Genomic DNA, 14,984 nt, shown 5'->3' with positions numbered 1-14,984 from the left:
GGTAGCCCTTTGCGGGCGTGAAATGTGCCTGTTTTACACCGGAAAGCTGGAAGGGTCAAAATATATGATAGTTAACCTTAAATAAATGAAAGAATCGATTAAGAGAGTAAAAATGATTGACGGAAATGTTTAATTGTTGGTTGGTGTAAGGGTCTGCTCAAAAATTACGTAACGCAATAGGAGGTGGGGTGTTATTTGATTTTTGTTACGATTCGTTACGCAAAATATAAAGGATGGGATCCTTCAGAATATTGTCATGCGTAACAATAGAGAAAAAACATTTTTTTTTTCAAAAAATATTTCTTATCTTCAAAATTTAACTTAAGCGGCTACGCAGCCTTTAAAGATTGAAACAAGATTTTTATTTGTCCAACGTTTTGATACGGGGTTTGTTAAAAAATAATATGTTTATTCCTTGTCTTATGTTTAGTCTAACGATGACTGTCTGGTATGGAGTTTTGTGATACATTACTTCGGAAACACTCAATTTGAACATTAATAACACTGGCAAACAACGTAACTTTTCTTTTTCGAACCGCCTCATTGCAAAACCCCTTTTTCATATAGGTCGTGTCGAAACGTTGGACAAATAAAGACCATCACTTTGCCGTAACCCTCTGCGCGTTTCGAAGGGACTCGTTTTTAATATCATTCATGAGAGAGTGTGAGAAAACTACCTAATATTGAGTTAAAAATTTAGTTAAAAATTTGAACTTCGTACTCAACGTGTAGATCTTTAAGTTTTTTTACTTTATTTTTTCAGCGTAGAAAATTATTTTGAGCTTTCCAGTAGAATGTCTTCGCTTGTCATAAAACGAATTGGTACTATCCAATTTAATTCAACCAATTAAATGCAACTTTACAGATACGTGTTTCGACCTCAACAGTAAGGCCGTCTTCAGTGTCTCGTACTGTCTTCAGTGACTCGACTTGTAAAACCCCAATTTATCCCCCAACCAATCAATCTAACAAAATTTAGCTTTTGGAGTAAAATTATAGTTATCTGGTACAACTTTGTTGTACGAGAAAGACAAAAATCTGAAAAAAAAAACACTTTAAAATTAATATCATTCAATATCCAAAATAAATGGGATCGGACTACACTTGAAGATCAAAAATGAGTAAAATTATTTGTGGTCTGTTCGCAACTGCAATTTTATTTATTACTAGCAGACCCAACGAACTTCGTTTCGCTTCAAATTGATTTATTCTCTGATTAGTTCTCGAATTATGCCGAAATGTATGTTTCATTTGTATGGGAGCCCTCCTTCTCATAAGAGGGAGCGGTTTCGAACCACCACAGAAACATATCTTCCCTTCCAAAACCTACGCATGCAAGATTTTGTTCCTTTTGCTTGATTAATGCTCGAGTTATGAAGAAATTGGTGTTTCATTTGTATGGGAGCCCCCCTTAGCAAAAAGGGGAACCATCTTAAGAACCTACCCCGGCCCTAAAACCTCTGCAGTAGTTTCTGAGTCTATAAGGAATTGCAAAGACAGACATTCATTTTTATGTATATAGATTTTGTGCATTCTCGTTGCTTTGGTTTGCTCGCATCACTGATCTGATGTTGACCAAGTTGTTTTTGTTTTGTATTTCTAAGGGAAGCGATCCGTGCCCTTAGTGAAGGTAGCATCCATTGTGGAGACAGTGCGTTTTAATGAGATATACCAGACCAATACATTGATCTATGATTTAACCATTTACGATAGTTTCAGTTTATGTGTTTTGACTCTCTTTCACCTATAGTGGAGCTACTGTACCAATAGTGGATACTGGGTAGTCACATAATAAATCAATACATAACATCAGTTTGGGAACCGTAGCTAGCTGTTATCTTCACTAAAGGAATAGTTTTCCCATTAGTGATGGAAACTATTTTTCGTAGTTTTTACGATGAAACTAGTTAATTTTCACTAGTAAAAAATAATCTTTCCTCAAATAATCAAATTTTGAAAATTATTTTCTTTGTGGCTACTCTATTAAAAATTATCAGTGTTGGCAAAATCATAATCAAATCTCAATCGAGCACTCAAGCGTGATCAAACTCTTTTGCGATTTTAATGGAAAGCATCACGCTTCAGTTTTTCATTTAAAGTCGCATCGGTTCACTCATTTACGGAAAAAATAACTTGACAGCATATGGAAATTTTGAAGATACATAATGTAAACTTCTATCTATACATAGCTGCTTCCCACTAGAAAACCTGAAAACCCCTGTTGGGTTTGCACACCATTCCAGTGTTGAACCCAGAGGCCGCAAATCTCACCTCTGGATATTGTTGGCTTGTTCTGATTGCCACCGTCGCCACCCCACCTCTCGCGACCCATCGATTGTCGTCACTACTTTGCACATACCTACCACATTGCAGCCTACCAGCCGACCGACCGTCCGGTGCGAAGGCTTTGGGGCAAGATCGAGAAACGTTTGAAACAAAAAGTGCTTTTGTTATTTATTGAAGTGCCGGGCAGTGATCCGGACTTAGTTAGTGACTGATCGGCGGTAGATTCGGTTGTCTTCACAGAAATTGTTCGGCCAGAGGAGGAGACCCCAACGCCACTGGAGTGTGAGCGTGTGTGACTCCTGACCGATACTGTTAGTGATAGCACTTGATATCAGAAGTAATTGAAGCAGTTGTTCCGTACTAAAAGCTTTTACGCGAAAAAGGTGAAAAATAAGAAAAATAAACACGTGAAGTCGGTGGAAGATTTGCGCGCGAAATTTACAGAACTGTGGAAGGAAATACAAACTACCTTTGTTCAGGAAGAAAGCAAACAAATATTGATCAAATCAAAAGCGTTGCCTGGGATTTTGCACATTGAGTGATATAAAAACGATAGTGAACTAATTTTTCACTGCAGGCAGGCAATAAGTGAACTTGTGCACCAGGCGGATGTGTGTGAAAACGGCCTGCAGATAACTAACAAGGAATCTATACAAGAAGGAGTACACACAGGGACCGCCGATTACAACGGGTTTAAAGGTGAATAATTGCTTTTGAATTGTTTAATTATACGCATTATACGTGACCCCTTTCGTCTGGTCTGGGATAGAGGAAGAAGAATAAAGGGGGAAATAATGTGTCTGGCATGATTGGGAGCTGCCAGGTCAAAGTTGGCGCTAACGATTAGAAGGGAAGAATAGTAGACACGACAGCAGAACAATCTGCTGGGGTTTGACCACTGCTGTAACGTTGGATGGGATGAGTGTGCGTTCTGGAGAGATCAAATATCATAGTTGCAAATAACATAGACGGGTGATTAGCGTCAATTATTTGCGAATGAGGTGTTTAAATTATTAGAAAGTAAAATAACATAGCTTAGCTTCAAAGAATGTTGTCACAAATACATAAACAGCTCCCGTTTTGTGCATTATAAATCGTATGTGTGCTCTCCTGACGATATCTCTAAACCTTGTTATAAATCTTATTACTTATACAGTTTACTAAATTGTTTCATAAGTAATCAGATTTATGAGTTACTACGATACTCCTTTTGAATATAATTTCAAGATATGTTTGTTCCACATCTCTCTAAATCCTAAATATTGGAAAACCGACAAAAAACTAAAACAGTGAAGATTTTTATTGTTAGATACTTATTGATTAATCTAAAAAGAAGAAATTCGTGCTCTCGGGTGTCCTTTGATAAACCGAATAGCATAGGCACGTTTCCGTCTAATCAATTTGTAGACTAAAACAAAAATGTTTGCCAAATCTTACATGCTAGAAATCTTACCAAGTTCGAGTGACAACCCTTGTAAGGAACTAATGCTCTCGGTAGGAAAGGGTCCTTTTGTTTTCTCTATAATCAAACTGGCTTAATTCTATGTTATCTACGAAGACTTCCATGGATCACGAATCTAAGATAATTTAAAGTGTGAAAAGCGAGAGAGGTTTACTAGATAAATGTACAATGTAGATGCAGAAAAAATGGACAATCATCATGCGCTTGCATAAAGCATACGCTGCTGAAGAGAGGACAAAACATCGCTATGCATCGTGTTTCAAAGCCGGCTGAAGAAGTTTTTGTTGGATTTATTTAGTTGAGACGCTCGTTCCTACCGAAAACAATATTTCTCGCAAGGAAAACGAAGTTCTGTTGCTGCGATTAAAGCTTTTTAGAAGCCACGCAGTAGAACTTAGAGATCATGACTAATAAACTGTTCTACAATTAATTGAACCGTTCACTTTTTCGGTGGTTTTTATTATCGATGAAAAACAAGTAATGAAAGGTGGCTATTTAGTCTGGGCAAGTCACATGATATCAATAATGTCAAAACACGTGGAATCGGGAATGGGAACTTCTTACTGCACTCGGTGAGAAATGTATGGACTGAAATGTATGAATCATATCAGGTTGAAAAGGAGTTAATGACCACGAAACGAAACTTAAGGTGATTATACAATCAAGCCAAGTGGTGAATTTCAAATTCACCACACGGTTTTTACTCCTATTATCAAAAGTTCAAATCTAGCGTAATAATGGTTGTACAATGCTGAAATTAAAGTCGATTGTTTAGCATAAGTAAGCAAACGATCTACGGATGATTTATCCCCATGGGCGTATGTGGTTCTCTCATTTCATGCTCTTAAAAAATCACTAGAAAAAGCACGTGGTTTCCAAGATGGCCGATTTGTGGCTTTGTTGTATAACCACCTTAAGCCTTTCAAAACCAATCAGACATATATTGGAACGTATGATTAGTACACTGACCACCAAACAATTGGAACGAAATTCATAACTTCTTCTTCTTCTTCTCCTTCTAATTGCCATTACATCCCCCACTGGGACATTTCCGCCCCGCGGCTTAGGTTATCTAAACACTAAGCAGGTTTCTACGTAAAGTTACCATTTTTGCATTCGTATATCATGATGATGTTGTTCAATAATGACGTCATAGGTTTAGGGGCGGCAGGGATCTAAGATTTTGTGACAGCACATGTACTAGCTGAACAAAAAAGCGTGGCAGATGAGGAAAGCGGGGGCCTAATAATCTCAAAAAGTAGTGGCTTTAATATTTAAATCGCCCCTGAGTGGCATAAAAGTGCCCAGGGAAATCGAGAAAATTTCCTAAACCGGATCTGGAATTGCATCGTACCGCGGCTAAGAAAGGCTCATGGGGCAAGCCAGCGATGCGACGCGATAATGCAATTTGACAGCCTGTTGATAATGATTGTTATTGTTTTACGTGAGTCGCGTCGCGTCGCATCGCTCGTCGCGTTTACTCTGGCTTGCTTTTGAATATTTGAATCATTTGTTTACGAAACTGCATATATCTATTTTGCACAATTCCGACAACAACAAAAAAAAATGTTTTGAACAAATTGGCACCGAGTATTTTGATTTTTTGATATAGATCAATTTTTTTAAAACTTTATTAATGTGTTTTTTTAATTATAGATCAATTGTTTTTGGCAAAACTCATCATATTGGGCCGCTTCCAATTCGAAAACTCCATAATTGCTCTTCAAAGAGCGTGTATATATGTTTTTTTAATTTATCAAACAAACTAAAAATAATTCATATATTTGTGAACAAAAAAATTACGCATGAGATCGCATGAGACTTCCATATCGTTTCCATTTCTATGCTATACCTTCAACTAGACTATTCTAGTAGTAACTGCTATAACATATAGAATTGGAAATGAACGAAAAAGCTCGTTTCCTCGTTTCCTTTCCTCGTCCAACCAATTAAGAAATTCTATCAGTTTCTCCTATCTGTCACATTAGCAGCTCGTTAACCAAGACGAACCTCTGCCCCTCAAACCTTACCCAAAAATTTCAACAAATTCCGCATGAACTCGTGGCAAGTGCAGAGGTATATTCGGCTTGCAGTGGGCGAGTAGTTGCGTCATCATTTCCTCCCCCTTCCGCAGATTGACTTGCATTCGGACGTGGCAGGCACCAGTGTGACCTTAACAAATAGGATCACCAGTGCTTGCATATTGAAGATGAGTGCTAGTCCCAAACAAACATCTTTTGGTTCTCTGTGCATGAACAGCTGATCTGGTCATAAATGGAGTAAGCAACTACGGGCAGTCAATCAAGCTGAAGATCAACCTCCAATTAAATAATGTTGATCTCAACCAATTTTAGAGTCATTTGTTATGTAATTGGCATTAATTAGCATTTTAGAAAAAAATAAAAGCTTTATCTTCCTCTAGGCTTTATCAAGTACGATATTTAAAGTTAGTATTCTTATTCAGATAATATAAAAGAATATAACTTCATTTTTTCTTCTACATTCCCATGATTCTTTTGGGAATGCTCATATTTATGAACTTATTGTTCTGGGATTAGTATTTTGTACGCTAGATTCAAATGGAAGTTCTAGTAATTGATTAGTAAGCTTCTCGACCAGAAAGACAATACAAAATTATAACAGCTTCAGATATTTATAACAAACGTTGATATTTTATCAAATTTATTACAGCACTAGACGGACCTGTCCGATCTCGCTCGGGTTTTTTTGGTCAACTTATTACGTACGCATTTTTTCTGAGTTTTTTGATCCCCATTCCCCCATGTAAGATTTCTTTCTCACAAATATTTTTGTACTTATGCACTCAGAAATAGACCAAACCTGTAATAACATACATACAAAAAAATTTTATATTTTCAAAGTTTATACTAAGCTAGAGTAATCTATGCAAGATTAAATCGTTACACGGCGAGGATACGGAGGTAATACTAATCGAGTATAAACTGCACGTAAACGAACGTGGGGTCAACCAGGAGAAACGCATTTAGCATAGATTTTCCTCAGAGTGTATGGTGCGTAAGAAAACGACAGACTCCCTTCTCCCTCAATAAGTGCTTACGTAATATGTGTACGGCCACCACTGTCAATCGTTTAGTTGATTGCAGCATCGCACTCTAGATCGATTTCAGTTCGAACCGAACAGTTTCCGAACCGAGCTTCAATATGTTTGGTAGCCCTTCTAAACGGCTTAGGAACAGTTCGTCGAATGACATTTCGTCGATTGACGTTTAGTCGAATGACATTTAGTCGAAAGTACATTTGATCGAAGGGACATATAGTCGAATGGACATTTAGTCGAATGGAAATTTAGTCAAATGGACATTTAGTCGAATGGACATTCAGTCGAAAGGACATGAAGTCGAAAGGACATTTAGTCGAATGTTGAAAGTGTTTAGTCGGTAATAGGTAATTAAGTTAAATGGTTCATTCGTCAACAGATTTTTGATTAAATTTAAATAAATAATCCACAAGATACATTGATAAACTGTTTAGACGAATTCAGTGGACGAGAGGAAATTCAATCAGCAGCTGAAGAAACGAATACGGATGCCAATGAAGATTTTTCACCTAAGCTAACAGAAACTTAGTATCTTAGATACTGATGGTGAAATATCATCTAATCTATTTTTCTGCACATGGCCAAAAACCAATGATATCAATGTTATTTTGCCAATACTTCATCGTAGTCGGCATTGGGACATTTAGTCTAATGACATTTGGTCAAATGACATTTCGTCGAAAGGACGTTTAGTCGAATGGAAATGGTTTTCTTATTTTTGCATTGAAACTCTTTTCTTCACTTAATATTTATACAATAATTAGTTCAGAATAAAATTCCAACCATAATTCGTTAATTATTGGCCGAAAATTTAATTTAGACCAAATGGTCATATGACCTAATCTATTCGACGTCATGTCTATTGAAGAAACATCATTCGACTGAAATTCTTTTCACCAGGTGGAATAGATTCATCTTAGTCGGTTAGAGGGGTTCACCAAATTAAATATCCAGTCAAGAATATTCTCGCAATATTCACCGTTTTCGTATTATTCATTCTTTTTATGAACCCATCATTCTTTGGACAATACTGGAGCAATAATTATGTGACTTTTATAAACACCACAATAAATTATTCATTTTTTAATTGTTATTGACTAAAGTTCTTTTTTTTAAATAGGCATTCGATGGAACGTTATTAGACTAAATGTACTAAAATTTTTAATTCAAAAATCCGCTTTTGAACAAACGTCATTCGACCAAATGTACGAAGATTATTCATTCAAAAATCTTATTTCGACTTAATGTCCATTCGACCAAATGTACATTCGACGTAGTGTCCTTTCGACCAAATGTCCTGTGTCTCTAATGGATTAAAAAATCATTTTCGACTATATGTCCCTTCGATCAAACGTCCATTCAACTGGTAAATATCATCAAAATACCTTAAAATTTTTTCGTCTATACACCAATAGTTGCGGTAGTATTCCTATAGTTCCTATAGCGAGTTCCATTAGAAAACAATGAAATTCGCAACTATATATAGGAACGCAAATTAACAAATATCGCAACTATTGGAACATTGTACCAGAAATTGGAGTTGTAATTTTCGGCTTGAAAAATGAATTCTCTTCCACCAGAAGCATTTTATTATTAAAACAGAAGCGGATAGCTTTCGAATGCATATTAAAGGTAAGTGATATTAGATTCGATATTATTCTGGGAAAATGAATAGTGTTAGAACGTGCTTAGTTCCTCCACTATTAAAACATTTACCCTTTACAACTTTCCTCATCAAATTGACCGACTCATAGTATTTATGAACACAGCTGATCAAGTGAAGAACTACTGAGTTCTTTTCAAAATTCACAGAAATAAAGACGAATAGATTCGTGATTTATATTGTTTCATTATTTTGGTGTGTTCTGTCAATTCAGCTACCAATGGGATACAATTTATAACAAAATTCAAAATTTGCTACAAAAAGGCGCGGCTGGTTACAAATTTGGATACTTTACTCTATTCGGATTAGATTTCACCTGTAAATCAATTTTAGTTTGGTCTCCACAAATATCCACGGATTCATGAATGAAAGAGTATTGAAAGTTATTTGATTATTGACTTATGTTTGTCAACCAACGGCTTGAAGTTATCTCAATAGTCTATCAATCAAATAATAATCTCAGAATTTTTATTGTGGTATTTTTAAATCTGAGGATTTTCTGCAAAATCACAGAATTGTAAATGTTTTAAAGTATTATTGTGAGCTAAAGTCACAACAATTTCCAGAGCATTTGTCTCTCACAGTTATTTGACAATTCATGATTCTATTAGCTATAATTTCGTAATCTATGATTACTTTTCAAAATGCTATGCAAAATCATAATATTATTATTAGCTGAGGCAGGGTTGTAAATATTCGGCAGCACTGGATGAAGGTGATATTTTTTTATTTTTTTCCTTGAAATCGATTTCACATTCCCGAAGAGGAAGAGGAGAAAACAACAGAACTCACATCACTCAGTGCGCCACGAATATGAAATTCACCCAGCAAATGACAAAAAATTACCACGCGTTTAAATAGGCCACTCACATTTATGCGGTAACGCACGAACTGAGCAGCCTGTCAGAGTGACTTGTGTTGGGTTAAAATCTAAATTGAATGGTTGGTGCTGGAATGATTTTTTGGCTGCCTTGCAGTCGCACTCACGACGGCGGCGATGAGATTGACTGGAGATTATGCTGAGATACATGTTTTTCACTGCATTGACTTTGACATATTTCAACCCTGAGCTGAGGTCTTTGCAATATACCAATATTCAGAGCCGTAGCGTGGTCTTCCAGCGCCATTGGCGAAACTTTATTGGGCGCCATTCTTACTTAGAAAATTTATATTTGCAATATTTTACAGTTAGAGAGCAATTTGAATCTTACAAGATGTCCAAGATTAAAGGGCTTAGTGGCTTCAAGAAGTTTCAAATAAAGGCATGAGTCAATATTGAACGGTGTACACTGTACATAAACCTGGAACCTGAAAGTCTATATGGAGTGGACGGCATAAAATGCCTCTTGGTATTTTTTAAGTTTTTAATAATATTTGATTATTTGCAGAATTTATAAGAAGTCAAGGACCCTTTTAGTGCCGGACAAGTTTAAAAAAATGCTGAAAGTTCTTTAGGCCATCTATAACGGTAAAAATTACCACTTTTTGCGAGACAACACTATTTTTTGGTTCCTGTGACTCCTGTAAGCCCAAGTGTAAGCCTTTTTGACATATTTTCAAGCATGATTTAGGTAAATTTACCTAGAATAAAAAAAATAGTTTGCAAAGAATTTCTAGTCAATTCAATAAAGTCTTGTTAATTTGGAAAAAATTTTTTTTGGTCGATGAAACCTATGTCTGAAGTAGTTCGGTGTTCGGTGGATGGTTGAAATCGCCATAGGATATTTTCGGATCAAGAGAAATCCATCTCTGGAGTTCGACTGTCGGTGATTTGGAGACTTACTGAAACCCAGTTTTAAGTGGTTTTTTCCCTATCACACCTAGTCAAAAAATAATGAACAATCCAAATCTGATGTCACTTGGTCTGTGATTTGAAGGAACAACAAAATCAACTCTGGAGTGAGTGGTAACAATGGATACCACAATGATAGGGATCGCCTTAGACCCTAGTTGGATCAAGAAAACCGCAATTCTGGAGTGGTTTGATTGGTGGCCGAAATTGTTGTTGATCGAGAACAGTCCAACTATGGTGGTCGTTTCAGACACTTCCGGACATAGTTGGAGTGATGAAGTCCAACTCAGAAGTGAGTTGGTCGATGGTCTGAATCGCCAAAGCAAAAGAGTAAAAAAACAACTCTGGACAACATAGATAGTAATTAAGGACATTTAGTTGCTAAAATCCTTAGATTAATTTCTATTCAACAAAAACGTCAAATGGGTACCAACATTTTGAATATGCATCCTCGTTCGAAAGACACTCCTCACGGAATCTAAATTTCAAAATACTCGTTTTTTCAAGGGCGCACCACTTAATACGGAAGCAACGCACAATTCCCGGGTACTTATTTAAAAGGACGTATGTGATTTTGTAAACAAAGATTCAAACGTCGATTTGTCCAATCTGATGGCCCTCCCACGCAAACCAATACCACCAACAGGTAGCCGAAGACTTCCCCTACCTGTCTGTTGTGATGGTTTGCGTGGGAGTGCTATCAGATTGGACAAATCGACGTTCGAATCTTTGTTTACAAAATAACATACGTCCTTTTGAATAAGTATCCGAGAATTGTCATTTTTAACATTTTCAGCTTTGCTGCGTCGCAGCATGCGTGAAATAATAAAAATGATAAAAGTGCGTTACTTCCGTATCGAGTGGTGTGTCTTTGAAAACGCGAGTACTTTGAAATTTGGATTCCGTGAGGAGTGTCCTTAAGGCCTTGTAGGCCTTAGTGGAAAACAGTCACAATTACTTGTAAATGCTTCTAGTTTGTTGGAATCGGACCACATGGAGTATCTCTGAATAAAACAGGCAAATTTATCACAAATCTACACAACATCCATACTACTACTTCTCGGAATCAATCTTTAGAGCATGAGGGCTCTAAGGAACTTAGATAACAGGTTTAAGCTTTTCAAACCAAATAATTTGAGAGTTATTTGTCCTTACTGATGTTAAGCCTTAAGGATCTGGAATTTTCTCGATGACCATAACAGTGGCCAAAAATTGAACGTGATGGAACTATTCCAATCCGGGTATCTAACTTTATGATTTCCAAAAAACCTAGCGATCAAACCTTAGAACAGAAACATGCCGTGTTGAAGTGGAAATGAAGAAATATTGTGTTTGCTCTAGAATCCTAGATTACTAAAAGCATTTCTTCAATACTTTGTTTGGACTTTGTAGTAATTTTGGTATTAGTTGCGCTTTTAACTAATAACAGTGTTCTACTTCGCATAGCGTATTTCTGGATGTTGGCACCCCCTATAGAAACCGCACGCTACGGCGCTGCCAACATTGTTCACATTACTTTCGGACAGTGCCATAAAACTGTTTTGGGCATAAACCCCCCCCCCCCCCCAGAGACGAAATTTTTAGAAGAAAAAATTTTTTAGGGAAGAAAAAATGTCCAGAAAACCCCCCCCCAGACCAATTTTCTGGCTACGCCACTGCTTTCGGAGTTTTCTAACAGTCTAAGTTTTATCCAACGGGGTCCTCCTTAGCCGTGCGGTAAGACGCGCGGCTACAAAGCAAGACCATGCTAAGGGTGGCTGGGTTCGATTCCCGGTGCCCGTCTAGGCAATTTTCGGATTGGAAATTGTCTCGACTTCCCTGGGCATAAAAGTATCATCGTGCTAGCCTCATGATATACGAATGCAAAAATGGTAACCTGGCTTAGAAACCTCGCAGTTAATAACAGTGGAAGTGCTTAATGAACACTAAGCTGCGAGGCGGCTCTGTCCCAGTGTGGGGATGTAATGCCAATAAGAAGAAGAAGAATTTTTATCCAAAGAAAACAAGCGAAGGTTAATAGTTGTCATTAAAAAGTTTTGAAATAGTGTACGATTGCTGAAATTACATTAAATTTTTTATTTTTATTGTAAAATATTCGGCGAATATATTTTTACAAATGAATTTTCTTTGTAAGTTCTATAGAGTTTCCCGGGGAAGATTCAGAAGTAATTTTTGGATATATTCAAAAAAAATTTGGAAGGAAACTCATAAGATTATCTGCAAATGCAGAAAATTTTTCCTTGAATATTCAAAAAATCTTATTGAAAATTCAGAGTACTTTTGCTGCAGATTCAAAAGAACTTGCATTGAAACTTACGAAGAATTTCCCTTGCAAATTCAGTAGAATTTCACAGAAATTTAAAAGAATTTCTGTAAAAAACTGACAAATTTCCTTGGAACTTGGAAATTTCACTTGAAAAGTAAGTAAAGAGTGACGATCCATATAAATTGTTAGATCTTTCATACAAAAAGTGTGACAAGGGAGAGGGGGCTTATTTTCGCGTTATATAATTAATTATTTTTAATGTAATTGTTTCAATATGTAATTTTTCGGGAATGTCATAATATTTTTCGAAGAAATTCGGAAAAACATCTCAGGGACATCCTAATTTTTTTTTTACAATGCTCCGAATATTTTTCCAAGTAAGCGCAAGGAAACAAATCGTCACTCCGATTCACGCTGATCCTAAAACGCTGTTTCCGCAGAGCAAAAATATGACATGGCCGCTGATGGTTTTCGTACTGGCTCTACACCTAATACCAAAATTTTCATAAGACTCCCGAGATTCTTTTTTTGTTTAATAATTAAATGATACATAATATCATTTCTACCCATTCACTAAATAATTTTTTTTTTAAATATATTAGAATAATAAAAACCACGTAGTTCGGTCGTGGTCACTTGGAGAGTTGGATTCTCGGTTATGGTCTAAGATGTTTTCTATTGGGAAACATACTCAACTACCTAGGTGTATAAATGTATCCATTGTATTTGCCTATTTTTTATAATAGGAGAAAAGACGGCTTTGGCAGGTTTTGTTCTATTATTGGCAGGGGGGTTTTTGTCGACCGAATTTTATGAAATTTGGCCATTGTGGCTTTGATATTGTATTCTTTGATATGCAAAGAATGTTTATGCCAAATTTGAGCATTATCAGTCATAAAAAACCCCCCTGACAATAATAGAACAAAACCTGCCAAAGCCGTCATTCCCCCTATCTAAATTTGTATAATATACACTTCTTTGAAAATAATGCATCGGCAAACATTGTTCTTTTTTTTTTCAATATTAAGATGAAAATCACTTTGTTGAATACATTTAACTGGTCTAGTGACCTTTATATCAAGAATTCGAATTTTATGGTCCAGAATAAGAGTAACATAATATTACTGATTCATTGCCTGCTGAAGCTACCATTGCCCCCTATCAGCAGATCAATTCCAACTAGGAAAAATAAAATATACTGGGCAGATCATAAACTAAACCTTCCGACAGCCTTGAAACTGGAAATTATTTCAAGACCAGAAGATAGAACCAGTTCTATTCTAAGCCCACCCATTAGTAAAGAACAATCACTCAACCGAAAGAGCAATGATCCCCTTCCTTGGTGATCACACCATCGTGATGGGATCTTGATTTAATTTGCGGTAAAAAAAATAGTGCGAGGAACGTTGATGGCGTTCCTTTGGCTTGACAGATCGCAATTCGCACCCCTTCGTCGAGCAGCCGGGTACTATTAATCATTCCGCTTAATGAGCACCAATAACCGATGCTAGATTTCCCAAAACTGTACGCACTTGTGGGTGCTGTTTGGGCTAGGATCCAAGCACTTTTATACATCCGCATTGTTCTTCGGGTGCTGGTGGATGGTGGGAGAAACAGCAACAAGTGGATCGTGACATTGTCGCAAATCGGTTTGATCGTAAACAACAATGATTTGCTGGCGAACGTAAGACTCATATTCATTCTTTAAGGTGAAATTAGGAAGTTATGAAGTCGTGATGGACCTTCTAAGCTAATTTACGACGCCGCATCGGTTCATTTTTATGCTTTAATGCAGTTAAATACATGTAATTTAATGTATACCAGCAACGAGAATTAATCATGAATATGAACTTGAAAAATGCCGATAAGAACATGCTTATTAATTCACTACACCGGCATATTAGATGCGGTATCATGTAGCTGGTTTTTCCCAAAGAGACCCCCTCCAAATGAGTAAGAAAATGAATTGGCGCTGGCATATGCACCAAGCACATATACTTAGTTGTGAAGGCATGAGATTTTGCACTTTACTGTTTTTCTCGTGCGTGATATCTTCTTCCGTGCCAGCCACTTTGTGCATAAAAGATCTGCAGTCTGCTGGCTAATCTCCATTGGCAACATTAAGCTATCTGTCATAAAAGTGTTCTATCATAACTTCGAACTTCCTCCCCGAGTATATAAGCATCCGGCTAATGTTGCTGCCGACTCGCTGCATAAAGGGGTATTTTAGTAATCTAGTTGGTCAAAATTGTTGGAGCATTCAATTTTATTGGTGATTGCATTACACATTTCTATGATTAGTTTACGGAGTCTAGTTTTCCGTTATTAGCTCAACTAATTTCTTTTTGCTTCAAAACCTTTAAATTCGATGGCCGCTGACGATCATATTCATTATTTATCGACATGTATTTGTTTTCTGTCGAATGTAGAAATATG

General features: G+C 36.6%; 1 protein-coding gene across 1 annotated transcript in view; it reads left to right on the top strand.

Annotated features, from left to right (window-relative positions):
- Positions 1-2,428: 2,428 nt before the first annotated feature.
- The window catches only part of LOC134226287 (putative metabolite transport protein HI_1104), a 50,861-nt gene continuing 38,305 nt past the window's right edge, over positions 2,429-14,984 (top strand). The window contains exon 1 of the mRNA XM_062706959.1: positions 2,429-2,985. The gene's annotated coding sequence lies outside the window, so the exon portion shown is untranslated. The remainder of the gene's footprint in view (positions 2,986-14,984) is intronic.

This window comes from Armigeres subalbatus, chromosome 3 (assembly GCF_024139115.2).
Source record: "Armigeres subalbatus isolate Guangzhou_Male chromosome 3, GZ_Asu_2, whole genome shotgun sequence".
Lineage (NCBI taxonomy): Eukaryota > Metazoa > Arthropoda > Insecta > Diptera > Culicidae > Armigeres > Armigeres subalbatus.
The sequence above is the reverse complement of the archived record's forward strand: the minus strand, read 5'-3'. Positions and strand labels throughout refer to the sequence as shown.